Below are 15,727 nucleotides of genomic sequence, written 5' to 3' on the forward strand. Positions count from 1 at the left end.
CACTAAATTAATAATACTTTTAAGAATTTTTTTCAATTCTTGAAGTTGGCACCAAATTAATTTAATAATTATTAATTTGACGCTGACTTAAAAAAATTGAAAGAAAAGAATTCTTAAAAGTATTATTTCATACTTTTTAGAGCTTCTTTTATTTTTTATTTTTTTATATTTTTAATGCTTTTTAGAGCTTTTTTGTTCAAACGTTTCTTAATATTTCTTTATGGTTATAAAACCATATGTACGTTCAAAAAACATATATGAAACTAATATGTGCTACCTGGGAAAAGTTTTCCTTAGGTGCGGCGTATATCGGAGTTACTCTAAATATACATATGGCTGTGTGTGTTAATAATCTAATTTGTGTTGTTATAATATATAATATACTATTCACCACAGAACTGAGAGAATATTAATTAAAATAAATTAAAATAAACTAATAAACTGACAGAATACATATGTGCATTCCTATAGTATATATAACATTTTTTAATGTTTTATTTTTTTATAATAAACTTATTTTGTCTTGTTTATTATATATTATATATAATTTTAAATTGTTGTATTAAATATTTATACATACCGATTAGTTTTATGTTGTAATTCAACATAAATTTTTTCTAATATCATGTTAAAGTTTTTCTTTGATATTGCAAATCTTCTTTTTAAATGATCATCATCAAAAATTTCTAAATTATTTATACGTGGCCTGATTATACGTGGTTTTCGTCGATTCCTTCTTATTGGAAGATCATAACCCTCGTATTCATCAAATAATAAAAAATTAATAATTCTATCCATGTTACATAAACACGTTTTCGTAGATATTTTAAATAAAAATCAAAACACCTTTATTCAAATTAAAGAGAAGTAGTATAATATTTGAAAAGATTGCAAGAACGACATACACAACGACAAATATCTTGTTGTTGGCGACACTGCTGATTGAGTTAATCGTCAATTAAAGTTAATCGGCGTTGGTCGAAGTGGCCCTTAATCGATTTACACGGAATATTCGTTGCACGTGGCATTTTTTTACGCGGCTGAGACTCGCGTGTAAATAAGCTTTGTGCTGTCCACAAATTAATAAATATTCAAGTTGTTAAATAATGTTAAATAACTATTAAGTAAATTTTTTAACAAATAATTATTTTAACTCTTAACTAGCACCCCGCGTTTTAGTTAAGGGTTAAGCGAAATTCATAGATTAACCAATCTATGAATTTCGCTTCCAAACACAGTTCGAATCAGACGTATAGAATTGCTGGGGTGCTGAACACCCTAAGGGCAGGAATTTTTTTGAAGCCTCAAAACTAAAAATTTCATAGTTTAGGCTAATGGGTATCATTTTCCAGTGTTTAATGTATGTACTTGATTTTTTTCAAGCCTATTGGAGCCTCCATTTCACCGTACCTAACGTTCAAAGTGTGTGGGTACGGTGTACAACACCCCGTGTGCAGATAACGTTCGATCGCGGACGTGTGCTAGTTAAGGGTTAAATAATTAATGCAAAATAGATATTAAGTAAATGTCACATAAATATTTTCTCTACATTATTTAAACAAATGGTTCATGTAAAATAAATTTCAAAAGAAGTCAGATTATTGTAATAAGTACGATCGAGTAAGCGGAGTAACATTTAGCTTACTGATATACATATAATAAGTTTAATAAATACGATAAAAAGATACATTTTCTGCCCGCATATAAAAAGCACCGCGTAAAAACGGAAGAATTATTTACCGTGTAAAAAAACTGCGTAAAAGAAAAACCGCGTATAAAAATCGCATACTGCTTTGTGTGTGGCTATATTTTATTAAAATTAAAATTTAACAAATGTTTTGATTTATTAGGTTATTTTCAGTGTGATAAAAGTTATTTAACAACAGAAACCAATAAAAAAGATATGAAGTTCGCAAATTTGCATAACTCGCATTAAGTAATTATTTAATTATCACAAACCATTAAATGCAAATCGTGTTCCCTCAGTATAAAAAAACCAAGCAATAAAAAATAAAAACTGTTACATAAATGGTTCTAATATTCTTTGTAGAAGGTCTCTCTCATGTTTAGCTCCTTTTTCATCAGTAAGATAGGTATATGTTTTCCAACTATTAAAAAACCTTTTAAATGTAAAACAATAATTAAAAAAAAAATGATATATATATATATATATATATAATATATAATATATAATATATGTTTCATTAAAATTTTTTTATATAAATGACCGTTTCTCAAAGATTAAAAGACATTTGTCTAAAATGTTAAAATAATTGTTCACACATCAAATATTTAAAAACGTTTTTCCAAAATTTTTTTAAAATAAATGTTAAAATAAACGTTCTTTTAATAAATAAAAAGGAATGTAACTCATTACTTTTAACGTTTTTGAAATCATTAAAAATGTGTTTCAAACACATCTGAAAATCTTTTTAAAAATATTGTTCGTTGATTGGGAAATCTTCGATTAACTTCCCGTTACACAAATTAGTGTTGTAATTGTACCATTCTCTCGCGTGCGCATACGTTATACATAAATTCTCCCATGTTTAATACAAATAGATGTTGATTATCTGCTAATAAAGACATAAAAACGTGTAGTACAAGTAATCTATTTTTTCTTACTTATTCATTTTACATTGTATGTGAATGGTATATGTCTGTTATATAACGGAAAAAATACCTGCATTTTATTTTGTATATTTAATGTTAATGTGATTATCTATTTAATTATGAGTCGCAGTTGCATCGGCAGATTGCTGCGAGAGTGCGTTTCCATTTCTACGGTAATTGACGTAGCTCCGCGAAATTAAACGATCCCGATTAACGAAATCGACTGTGAGCCGCTGTTTACTATTATGCGAATGTTCGACGACAGTCTGCAAACTTGTATCCCTTACACGTTATCGTGTAATTAAAATGTATTATATCGGAGTACCTTAATAAATTTTATTAATACAAATTAGTCGGTGCATTTATAAAGTAATAGGCACAATTAATTTTTTAAGCAGTCTTTAAATTAAATTGCCATGCTTTGTCCAAGGTGTGTGTTCCACGAATTTGGTGAAATGTATGTGTATTTTTAGAAAAATGCCGTCGAGACAATTCTTCTCTTTCCTTAGCAAACAACGGTACGGAGTTTTGTAATTGTATTTTTGACGACTAAGGCTTTGTTCGCGGATATGTTTAATAAGCATGTAGAATTGGCGGATGACAAATATTTACCGGGACGAAAGTTAGAATTCCGCGCACACAAAAAACCGCGGATGTAGATTCAATTGTGTCCGCAAGCTTACCGAAAATTTCAAAAGCCCATGCAGCCCGAATGCCCCGCGGACAATTCGCGGAGAAGAGGTCGCCGAGCAGAGGTCGAGGGTATCCTCGAAGCTCAAATATCCGTCCCGTCTCGACGAGAATATACGCGATCACGGAATGGATTGCGCTGAAAATATCACACGCTTTGTGTTTTATGATCCTTTGTCTTCCTCGAAGAATGAATGAATTGCATTAAGAAATAAGAACATTTGCGTCACACTTTTTCGTCACTTAAGAATTTTGGATTCACACTTACTTTCTTTCCTGCTTGTTAAATACAATCAAGAAATAGATTGTAATATATGAATTTTGAAATGGTTATTTAAATTAAATCTGAATTATAATTAATGTTGATCTCTCTCTCAATAAGGATGGCCATCTAGAGACTTGAGATATCCTGTATAATATTTGAAGAACACAATGTTTCGTTCTTTGTATCGCAGTTAATCATCGCCTCGTGTAAATAACGAAATTTCTAGCTCGCAGAAAAAAAATGGTAACGGCTTACCATCGTTCTTCCAAAACGCGATTTTAATTCAGTTATAAAATAATCCTTCAAAAACTACAGAAATGTGTTCCGCATATCAAGTAGTAATAATAAAATAGTAGTGAAATTCAGAGCTTACGCGAATCTGCGGAAGAATTTTGTTGATTTGCTCTGCAGAAAAACGATAACAAAGATTTTGTTTAAGGACGCCTGATGGCTCCAAATTATCGAGAAGTTCATAAATCCTGTCAATGATAAATTAATAAATTAAAAATACATTACAGTAAATTAATTGTGAGTTATACTTATTCATCAGACATAAGTAGAACACAGAAAATAGGAGCCGTAAAAACGCTATTATTCTTATTGATTGTATTTATGAAAAGAATCGTGTCTTATTAAGAAGTGTCCTGCAAAAGGATTACTGAGGTTCTCGATACACTTTCGAATCACTTTCAGAATGCTTTCCAAATTGCCCGTTGATGTGATGTGTTTCATTGACATATATCCCAGTAAGCAAAAAATCATTATTACAATGTTATTGCAACGATATTCTAGAACTTGTAATGTTGTTAAATATGTAGTTCTTAATGTTGTATAGAACATCATTATGAACATACTTTGACGATGCCGAAATTTCAGTAATGTTGAAATTGGAGTGCCATAACGTTGCAAATAACATTGCGCTAAGGTTTTTCTATCATTCCTGTAATGTTTTTGAGATAAAAATTTAAACGTACTATCAACTTTATTACAATATTATATTAAGATTACCGTAATATTAATTCTAACATTTATTTAAAGTTCTTATTGATGTTTTATTTCTATTACAGGCAACATGTTTTCAATAAATATGCAATAATAATAAAATATCTCAATATTTATTGTCTAATTAATATTTAGATTGCTTTTATAGACCAGGGTTGGACAACTTTGAGCTCCAGAACCACGACACTTCTCTTCTATCCACGGAAAGTAGGGGAGTGTCGTGGCTCCGGAGTTCGAAGTTGCCCAGGCCTGTTATATACTAATCTGCATTGGGGAATAATTCACTAATTATCATAAAAAAACTTTTATTTATATAAAAATAATATATACTATATATTACAGTTTTCAGATTATCACAATAATATCTTTGGTGAAGATCACTGATCCTAGCGGAAGGTTTTGGGATAAAACTCATCTTTCAAATAAAAAAATCAGATTTCTGTCTCAAATCCAGGAAAAAATGCATTTTAAGGCAAGATCAGATGTGATCTCACATCTTCGTCGTTGATCCTTGAACAAAAACTAAACGTGATACTGAAAAAAATTTTAAACCAAATAATTTTATCAAAATCTTCCTTTTTTATTCGAAATGTGTCCCCTCGAATGAGAGTGTTAGTGCCTTCGATCTTATCCTTTTAGATCATATAGCACAAATCACTATTTCTAATGTATAAAAACTTTCTTATTACTATCGCCTAGACCTATGTATTTTTCTTTTTACAAACTTTCTAAAACAGATTATTAAACCACATACAGGTCTTTTAATCCTTAAACTTTTGGATTCTTAAACCACAAATCCTTAAACCATTTACTTCCTCTTAATCACTTTCTCTTACAGGGAAATAATAAGTTAAATGAGGACTGTATATGCGGGATGCAGACTGAGTCGAGATCAAACCTAAGACCCTTTTGTTACTATAATAATCACTCGCGCGGAGCCACGCAAGCAAGATAATATATTTATCACTTCCTGAAAAATAAAAGTAGAATTAAATTAGTAAAAAAGTTACTTATAAATTATAACGCGGCAAATTATAATGATTTTATTTTATAGAGAGTATATACCGAAATACATTACATTACCTTTTTAATATTTTTTTCTTTCCCTACGAACGTTTGCGAATCTGAACCACTCCATTACAAAGTGTTCAAAATCTTTTTCTGTATTCCGAGGGAATATTGCTCGAATCTAAAAGCTTCTGGAATAAGAAAAATTCAATACAGTTTATTGTTAGATGAAAGAAATAAATAATGTTAATTTAACAGCAATTAAAACTTATGATAATAATTATTGAAATAACACAAAAGTTTCCGGAATAGTTTACATACGTATATACTAAATCGATCAAAAATATTAGTTTATGGATATATACTTTTCTTTTATTTCGTAAGAATTTTTAACGTGTATGTGTGTCCTGCTTTTTAACGATGATTGCCACAAAAAATAGGAGACAATTTTAATAAATTCTGAGACATAAAACAGCATTTAATACTGCAAGTAATATATACATTTCTTAAAAAATTACTTACTTTTAATGCTCAGAATTGTGTGTGTGTGCGTATCTCCAATTTTATAATTATTATTTGGCCAGTCCATGAACACATGGAGGCTAAGTCATCAGAAAATGTAGCACTCAAACTTCTTCTAAATCCTTTTCATGTTTCCCTCCAATTAACATAACCTTGTTCACCTGAAAAATTTATACTTGTAATTCTATATAATGCAGTTTATTATTATAAATTGCAAGGAAAATAATTCAGAAGACTTTTAAAATATAATGACACATATTATAGGATATTATAGAACATATTACAGGACATATATTAATTATTGATATAAGTTTGTAAGATTAAGAGTCAGAGTAACCATTTTTTGTTTTGGACGCATTGGGTGCTCCTCCTCAATATACTAATCCTCAAGATTCTATTTGATTGTTTTATACATAAAACATACAGTTGAATACATTATAGAGATTAATTCAAATACATTTTGATTTTTGAAGGACATACGACATACCATATTTGAAAACTTTACCGACAAAATTTTACCTTCTTTTAGAAAGTTTACATATATCGTATTGGTTGCATAGAATTACAAATGCTTTTACATAATAAAAATAGGTGTAAATCAATTAGAGCATTTGCTCAATATATCACAAAAATGATTTAAAAATTTCAAAGTAAAGATCTCGAGCTGTCAGTGTAAATATTTATCTGTTACAAAAATTGTACAACTTTTATATATTATCAGTATGTTTGCTCCGTTAAAGAAAATTGTAAAAACATATTACTGTACCATTTCCATTAAATTTAAAAGCTTAAAAATATATGAAAAGTTTGCAAAAAGATTTTTATATATAAATACTTAAGCTTTCTGATAAATATGGTAAAACAAAGCAATACACATTTATATATAGAAGATCTATATGCATAAAAGACTTGAACAATGTAGTGTGAATACGTTAGTGCTTATTTGATATGACGTTTGGATGATTTTGTCTGTATGTTACTGACACTTTTAGAGTTTTTCATCTATTTTTTCATCTAATAAATTGTCATAAACAAAAAATATATGCATATGTTACGCCACAATCAAATAACTATAAACATGGTAGATACAGCAGATAATGCGCAATTACTATCTTTGCTATGGGCACTACATTGAAAATAACACCAAGAAATCGGTAAAAATTACAAGTTCTGGTAATCTCTTTGTCGACTCTAAATTGCAAATATTATACTTACTACTCTTGGAGAGAAAGGGAGAAAGAGGGAGAGAAAGGGAGAAAGAGGGAGAGAAAACGGCAGGAGAGGGAGAGAGAGAGGGAGGGAGAGGAAATATCTCTTACAGTCTTTTCTCTTAATTCTTAAATTTTCAAAGTCTGATTTTATTCTGTAAATTTATATCTACTACGATTATGTAACTACTAACCGGAAATGTTATTTGTGAATGTTTATAGAATTAATTAATTATAATTGTGATAAGCAGCTTTACTTACAACTTGCATGAAAGCTTCTTGATCAGTTTTTAGCATATCTTCAAAAGTCAGAAAATTGTCAATAAAAGATAAGGGGAGATATTGTCCAATTTTTGTATCTTGTACAATACTTTCCTTAGAATATTGCTCAGCCTTCGCGGCCCGAGTACATCAAAAATACGTTCGATCCTTAATACTTTGGTATATTTCTTTTCTTCTGCAAATCTCTCTCTTATATAGGTCGAAAAGTAGATCTTGAATCACCAGCTACCTATTTACAGCACATATAGATAATTGAGTTTTTATCATTAATATGCAAGTTTTAGAATATAATAATTACTTACCCATATAAAAATGTTGTATACAATTAAAAGCGCTCGACAGCACAAGCACAAACATACGTATATATGACACACTCACGCATCATACGTATGTAAGATAATGCGACTACAGTCTCCAGAACTATTATACTGCATGCTTCCGATTGGCTGTCGCGACAAGCGTGCGTCTGCTCATGATCTCGACGCGCTCAAACAGCTGAAAATAATCGGCAGTAAATTGCAAGAAAATAGCAAATAATTCTACTATATAGCTTCTACCGATACCCAAAGAACGTTATTTGTCAATTATTTGTAGTTAACCTAAATTATAGGTCGCGATAAGCGTTGCGCACAATATAAAACAATAGCATTCTAACAACAGAAAATTAATATACTACCAACGTTATTTCCAAGTCCAAATTACAAAGAATTTTGAACTGTTGCATTAATTTCAAATAAATGTCAGAGTAATTAACATTTGAAAAATATTTTCTGTAACGTTTTTAAAATATTTTAACAACATTCAGAAAAATCATATTACGAAATAATGTTTTTCAAATATGTGTATAATATTATTAAAAAACGTTTAAAAAATACACATAAAGTCAATATTTTTAAACGTTAATTTAATGTTCCTTGCTTACTGGGATATGAATCGAATATATTCACGCACTGACGAATTTCACTCTTGCTTAACGACGTCAGCTCGACGTATTCGTCGAGGGTATCCTCCAAAATAGCGTCCTCGTTAGAACCCGTATTACCCATGGACACAATTTTGATTTAATACGTCGAGATAGAAGCAACCGACCAACCTATCTGACAGATAACGCGCGTTATCATTTCAATATGCGGCTGTGAAAAAGAGCTGCCGATATCGGCACTATCAATTTTATGCGGGAGCACTTAACTGTTGAACGACGGTAGCGTTTACGATTTCATTGTAACATCAATTTAACGATCGTAGTTACAATCCGGATACAATTTTACAGCCAGTTAAATAAACGCTGTTAATTCTGGAATTGAATGGAAATAAATTTAATAAAATAATTTATTTGTCTTATGTCTTTGCCTATACTTTCTTTAGTTCAGATGTTCTCTTCGTTAACACTTTAGCCACGGAAGGATCGTTTACAGGTTTGTCGAGAAATATTTCAATTGATAATATAAGACAACTTGTATAAGAGAGTACGTGCGCGTTATTTGTTGAGCTTTGTGGCTTATGCGAGCGGAGTGTATTAATCATTTCTCCGGCCGCTGAAATAATTAATAATCTGCGGACGATCAATTTCGCGACGGCGTTTTAATTAGTTGCTTAACTAGCCGCCTGTGTGCTCCCTCGGGTTCATTACCACATCTTGAGACAAATGCATAGTCGAATACATATACATTCACGAAAGCGATTGCGGAAGACCTTCTCAGAGTCGAGACTTGCCAGTAGGAATATTTTGACCTGCAATAGATAACAGAATGGTTATAAAAACTACCAGTTTAGAATAGAATAGAAATGATACTTTATTACCCCAAGGGGTCTAAAAGGGCGTTTTGTAGGGACGTACCCAACCCTGTACAAACATAATTTACAATCTTATTTTCCGATCTAGCCATTAAGCGACCTTACAATTTATATCCCTTTGCTCCCTCTTCCATCCTGCATCTCTCTGGCCATCTTCTTTCCCTGATCAGTATCTCCTCTGACTTCCTCGCAGCTTTTCTCTTTTTTCGGCTCCCTCCTTCCCCAGTACCCTCCTTCCTTCTTTCCTACTCTGCCTTTCATTCTAAATATAAAATAGCGTTATACTGTAGCGTTATAAAATAGCGTCTTACTGTCTTACAAACTTACCTCCTTCTCCTTTTCCCCTCCCTCTCCTTTAACGTTTCTCCCAATATATCTCTTCGCATCTCCTTTCCATCTTAAATTTCTTCTATTCTTTTCTTCCTATCTGCTTCGTCATCGTCCGTATCCACTATTAGTCCAGTCAAATTGTCAGGAAACCAATGCTTTACTTGGAAAAAAATCCAACATTCAAAATTCCTTTTGGGGGGTGTTGGGGGCATGTAGAAAAGCTTAACTCTAAGTTGGCAGAACAAAATATGCGGAGGCTTTTCCGCTATCTTAAAAAAACAAAAAAAAAATCGTTTTTTTTTTCAATAACTCGGCTCCCTGGAAAGCTACAGAGAAAGTAAGGTGACCAATTTGTAGCTTTTTTACGCTCTACAATTTATGTTATATGACTTTTTTTCCTACGATGCATATTTGCCGACATATTTGACGAAAACGACGAAAATAAGTGGGTAATCGATCTTAAATCGCTTCTATCTCGTCTCCTACTACGTTTATCGAAACAATTATTCTTGGGGCCGACCTGGCGACTTTGCGTCGCTCTGTAGAGAGTTCTTTTCAACGAAATGCAACGAGTCACAAATTGGTCACCTTACTTTCTCTGTAGCTTTCCAGGGAGCCGAGTTATTGCAAAAAAAAAACGATTTTTTTGGTTTTTTCAAGATGGCGGAAAAGCCTCCGCATATTTTGTCCCGCTAACTTAGAGTTAAGCTTTTCTACATGCCCCCAACACCCCCCAAAAGGAATTTTGAATGTTGGATTTTTTTCCAGGTAAAATGACAATTTGACTGAACTATATGTTTCAATCGCGGTGAAAGGGCCACGTTAACCGGTTATAATAATCGTAGCCAAAAGTTTCGCGCGCGTTCGGCTGTCTTTCCGTACAGCGCGACCTTCTCTCCACTCTACAATTTTTAGCGTAGACTGTACAGTTGCCTTCTTCATGGCGACACACTTCTATTATATTATATAGACTTTACTTCGTTTCCCCTCGGGGTTTGAAAGGCGTTTTTCTCGAGGAACGGTCCCAAATTTCTTACATAGAACACCTCGCTTATCCACATACATATATGGCGTTTTTCAGGGATGTACACAGTAAAAAATCGTGCGTCCAAATGTTAAAATTTTCTTGTGTTACCAAGATTTGACTATTATTTCAATGTAAAATTAACATACAACAGCTATGTTATTATTTTCGTAACATTTTCATGTGTTATATTAATGTCAACGTGATAACTTAACACTTTATGTATGTCATTTAGAAATTGAATATTATTTTGAGTTATTTTAACATAATTATTTCAAAAAATCAACACGCCTTAAAGTTATTTTAACATAAACAAAAGTTAAAGTAAATCTTCAAATAATCGTAAACTTTGACATACAAAATAATCAAATTTACTACAATCAAATGTTCAAAACAACATTTCTCTTAAGTTGAAATAACATATTTATTCAAATATGTTATATCGACATTTTTTACAAGTTATTTTTACATTATACTTAAAGTTAAAAGAACAAATATAAATGTAAAATATAGTGTCAATAAATTAACATTTCTAATTTGTCAACAAGTAACACACGATGAATGAGTTATTTTAACTCAAAATTTAGAGTAGACTTTCTGCGACATTTGAAAAATGTTACGATTAACATTTTATTTTTTACTGTGTACCCAACCCTTTACACAATCTTTCTTATCCCGACCTGGCCATGTCGGCCTCTTATGGCGTTTTCGATTTACTACTCGACCCGACTCGGGTCGCATCAATGGACGTGGAATACATACATAGATATGTATGTATTCCACGTCAATGATGCTAGAGTCCTGTATACATGATGCGACCCGAGTCGGTTTGAGTCGCAAATCGAAAACGCTATTACAATCTAGCTCCCTCCCGCCCCTTCTCGCCCCTTCTCCGACACACTGTGGCGACACACTTCTAAATACCATTAAAATACCGTAAGCATTTGTTTGGTGGTTGCGTACTGACGTTTGGTAGTCCATTCTTGTTGATTGTTGGTCAAAACTGTAATTAATAATACGAAAAAGACATACGCGTGTGAAATTAGTCCGGTCGGACTAATTTAGGAAACTTGATAGATTTTATAAAAATATCGATTTAATTATTATAAATAATTGCAGATATGTATATGCCCGTGTATATGCAAAGAATGTAAAATATTTTACAATAAACCTATTTTTATAGAAATATAAAAATTTATAATAAAATTGTATAATCACATTATTATCAGCTATATAAATTGATAACAAATTTATATCAGTTGTACCTGAATTTTTTAAATGTTGTTAGCACGCACAAAACAAGGTGTAATCTGTTAAATTTTTGTCTATATTATTCATTTCTCATTTATTTTATATTTTTGTAACTAAATATTGTTTAATTATATTAAGTAATAATGTTACATATTGATGAGGTACGATGTCGGCGGTACGCATTCGACAATTCTCCCTTACTTGTTTATGTTAATAACGAGGTTGTAAAAGTGCTAATAAACTTGTTTGAAGAAGCCTTTTTATTTCTCCGGGGAATTTCTCATGGAAACGAGAATAGTCGCATGACCATAAAAGAGCAAGTTTTCTCCTACGGCAGTGATCGGCAAAACGTTGAAATTGGGCACGGGCGCCCGTCAGGTCTATCTTTTCAAAAGTCGGGTTGCCGTAACTTCTCTTGGAGGATCTTGCCGCACCTACGCTATTGTACGCCGAAACGCTGTCGAGGCTGTAGGCGTCCAAGGATACCGGCCGGCACCGTTCACCGTAATTGAACCTCGTTTGCCTTTCTCATTATGAATAGAAGGCCGGCTAAAAGGACCAGGCAAATGAAGGCCACGGAGGAGACTACGACGACCGCTATGGCGTTACCGGAATCCGCTTCCGATACCAGAAGAAACTTGTGTATTCTCACTGGGAAGTTGAGAGACACCTTGTATAAACTTGGTAGGATCTTCGTCATGGCGGCGTCGAACTTGTTGTCCTCGTCGACAACGTAAATCAGGATCGGGATTAGGGAAACCTTTGTGGGTGTCGGCGATAAGTTCTGCTCGGGCTGTTGTGCATACTGCATGTCTACAACTTCTTGCACAACTCAAGAAGCGCATTTTGTTCTGGATGTACTTTCGGATATAAATGAATAAAATAAATGAATAAAAGAAAAACTGTAGCCAAGCGACAGTAGCGATAGTAAATTTTCTCTAACCGTCTAGTCTAGAACTGTCAGTCACGTTTATGTTTGCGATCTCGTAATTTAATTTAATTTGTTAAATGGATAATCAAAGTGCGAAAAGATCCTTAAGTATAGGTTCTGAGAATTTATGGGAAGAGAAGTGGTTCACAATCAAACATAATAAACAAGCACAATGTTTGATCTGTAGAATGTGTATAACTACAAAAAAATATAATGTTGAAAGACATTATAACACAAAACATGGAACTACTTATGACAAGATAGAAGGATTAGAGCGAGTTAAACTTGTGCACGATTTAAAATTAGCTGTCGTCGATAATAAAGTAATTTTTGTTTATAATATATATTATCATGATATAAAATATGTGTATTTTACTACATTCAGAGTTTTAATTATTTAATTTAATACATTACATTTAATTACACAAAGATATAAATATATAAGTAGAAAGGGCTGTAAGGGTCACAACGCGGATCACGGTGCGTTCAGATATAAATGTGATTTATTCCTCGAATTACAAAATTCCAAACGTTTCGGCTCCTGTCCGAGCCATCCTCAGTGGTATAATATTAATATCAAAAATATATATTCTCCTTTAACATGGTGAGTTTACTGTTTCAATTTGACAGAAACTTAGTGAGACTAAAAGGTCCAAATCTGTAACGTAATTAAGAGTTACATCCTTGTTTTAAATTAAAATTCTAGAAAAACTCACCAGTTAGTCTGGAGAAAAAATACATCGCAGTCAAACCGAATAATAAGAAAATAAGGCAAAGAGAATGATCTGTGCAGAGCAATCTGTAAGACGAGATCCCATCGACACGACGCACAACGAAAGACTGATTCGGTAAACGCACGCAGATAAACGTCTTATAACAAACTTGACAACGTGTAGGTCATAAAGTAATAAATAATATACGGTGGTCGACGATAAATACAAAAGGTATATAGTCAGGGATGTATAAAGTCAAATTTGTACAAATAAATATAAAACGTCGGTCAACAGACAAAAATAAAAATTCAAAAAATATAAATCAGCGGTAATAAATACATAAAATTGTAAAAAAGATTGAGAACTTGTGGAAAAGCAAAGCGTCATGGACATGGTTTACATTACAAATAAATATAAAACGTCGGTCAACAGATAAAAATAAAAATTCAAAAAATATAAATCAGCGGTAATAAATATATAAAATTGTAAAAAAGATTAAGAACTTGTGGAAAAGCAAAGCGTCATGGACATGGTTTACAGTTTATCCAAGATAGAAACATATGCATGGTGCAAAAACTCTGTATTGGCCTGAGAGTTCAAACCGTTCTTTTGCAATTTAATATACAGCATCTCTGATACCAATCGCTTCGATAAAAACTTTTCTTTATCCAGAATTTCGACGTTATCCCAGTCAAAGATATAATTATACAGTCAAAGATATAACAAAGATATAATTTTTCTAATATAAGAAGAAGAATCGGAATTAAATAAGCCTGCTTTTTGTATGTTAGTTACAAAATTGCTCATCTTATTGCACGCGAATCACGTCCATTTAGCATTGGTCCATTTGTCAAGCAATGTCTCGAAATTGCGGCAGAGACAGTATGTCCTGATAATGTAAATATATTTAAATCAATTAGTCTCTCTCCTCGAACTGTGGCACGCCGCATTGAAAAATTAAGTGGAGATCTCGAGCGACAATTGCTATTAAAAGCAAAGAATTTTATTGCTTTTTCGTTAGCTCTTGATGAAAGTACTGACGTTGTTGATACCGCACAATTGGCAATTTTTATTCGTGGTGTGGATAGCAACCTCTCTATTACTGAGGAACTTTTAAATATAATACATCTGAAAGATACTACAACTAGAGAAGACAATATATTGTCTAGTGTTGAAGAAGCAGTGGAAGGCATAAACCTATCTTGGGACAAATTAGCTTCAGTTGCTACTGATGGTGCTGCAGCAATGGTTGGATGTAATACAGGCTTCTTAGGACGTTTGAAGTCAAAATTAATGGCGCAATCAAGACAAGAAATACATTCGATCCATTGTATTATCCATCAAGAAACTTTGTGCACAAAATCTTTAAAGTATGACAAAGTAATAAAAATTGTTATTAAAGTTGTAAATTTTATTAGAACTACAGGATTGAACCATCGTCAATTTCGTTAGTTTTTATCTTCTTTATATAAAGTCGGACTATATTGATATCCCCTATTTTTGTGAAACGCGATGGTTTAGTCGAGGTAAAACTCTTGAGCGTTTCTTTCGTTTACGCGAAGAAATAACTATTTTTTTTAGAAATATAAAAGATAGATCTGTGCCTAAACTGTCACAGCCTTTCTGGATCGCCGATCTTGCATTTCTTTCGGATATCACTAATCATTTAAATACATTAAATTATTCTTTACAAGGCATAGGATAAATTAATTATTCATATGTTTGAATAAAAATTCGTTCTTTTAAAATGAAACTTAATTTATGGATTAATCAATTTCAATCCCGACAGTTGTTGCACTTTCCAAATTTATTATCTGTTGCCATGCACATTGAAGATGAGCAATACGAAAAGTATATATAAATTCACTTCAATTATTGCATGGTGAATTCGACCGTCGCTTCAGGGAAATGCATGTTTTAGAAATAGATGTGCTTATTTTTATCACACCTTTTACTGTTGATATTAATATCGTTCCCGCAGATATACAATTAGAATTAATTGATTTGAAATGTGACACTTCCCTTACGAATCGTTTCCACACGACAACTGACATCGTACAATTTTATTCACATGTACCTCTAGAGCGTTTTCCT

General features: G+C 32.2%; 1 long non-coding RNA gene and 1 pseudogene across 1 annotated transcript; both read right to left on the minus strand.

Annotated features, from left to right (window-relative positions):
* LOC139811178 (calcium and integrin-binding protein 1-like) overlaps positions 1–8,666 on the minus strand; it is a 34,193-nt pseudogene extending 25,527 nt beyond the window's left edge.
* Positions 4,912–8,345, minus strand: LOC139811180 (uncharacterized). Its single transcript, XR_011731567.1, has 5 exons — positions 7,893–8,345; positions 7,570–7,819; positions 6,101–6,261; positions 5,654–5,769; positions 4,912–5,540 (listed from the first exon to the last, which is right to left on the minus strand). It is a non-coding gene; the product is annotated as an uncharacterized lncRNA (long non-coding RNA).
* Positions 8,667–15,727: the final 7,061 nt, after the last annotated feature.

This window comes from Temnothorax longispinosus, chromosome 4 (genome assembly GCF_030848805.1).
Source record: "Temnothorax longispinosus isolate EJ_2023e chromosome 4, Tlon_JGU_v1, whole genome shotgun sequence".
In the NCBI taxonomy this organism is placed as follows: Eukaryota; Metazoa; Arthropoda; class Insecta; order Hymenoptera; family Formicidae; genus Temnothorax; species Temnothorax longispinosus.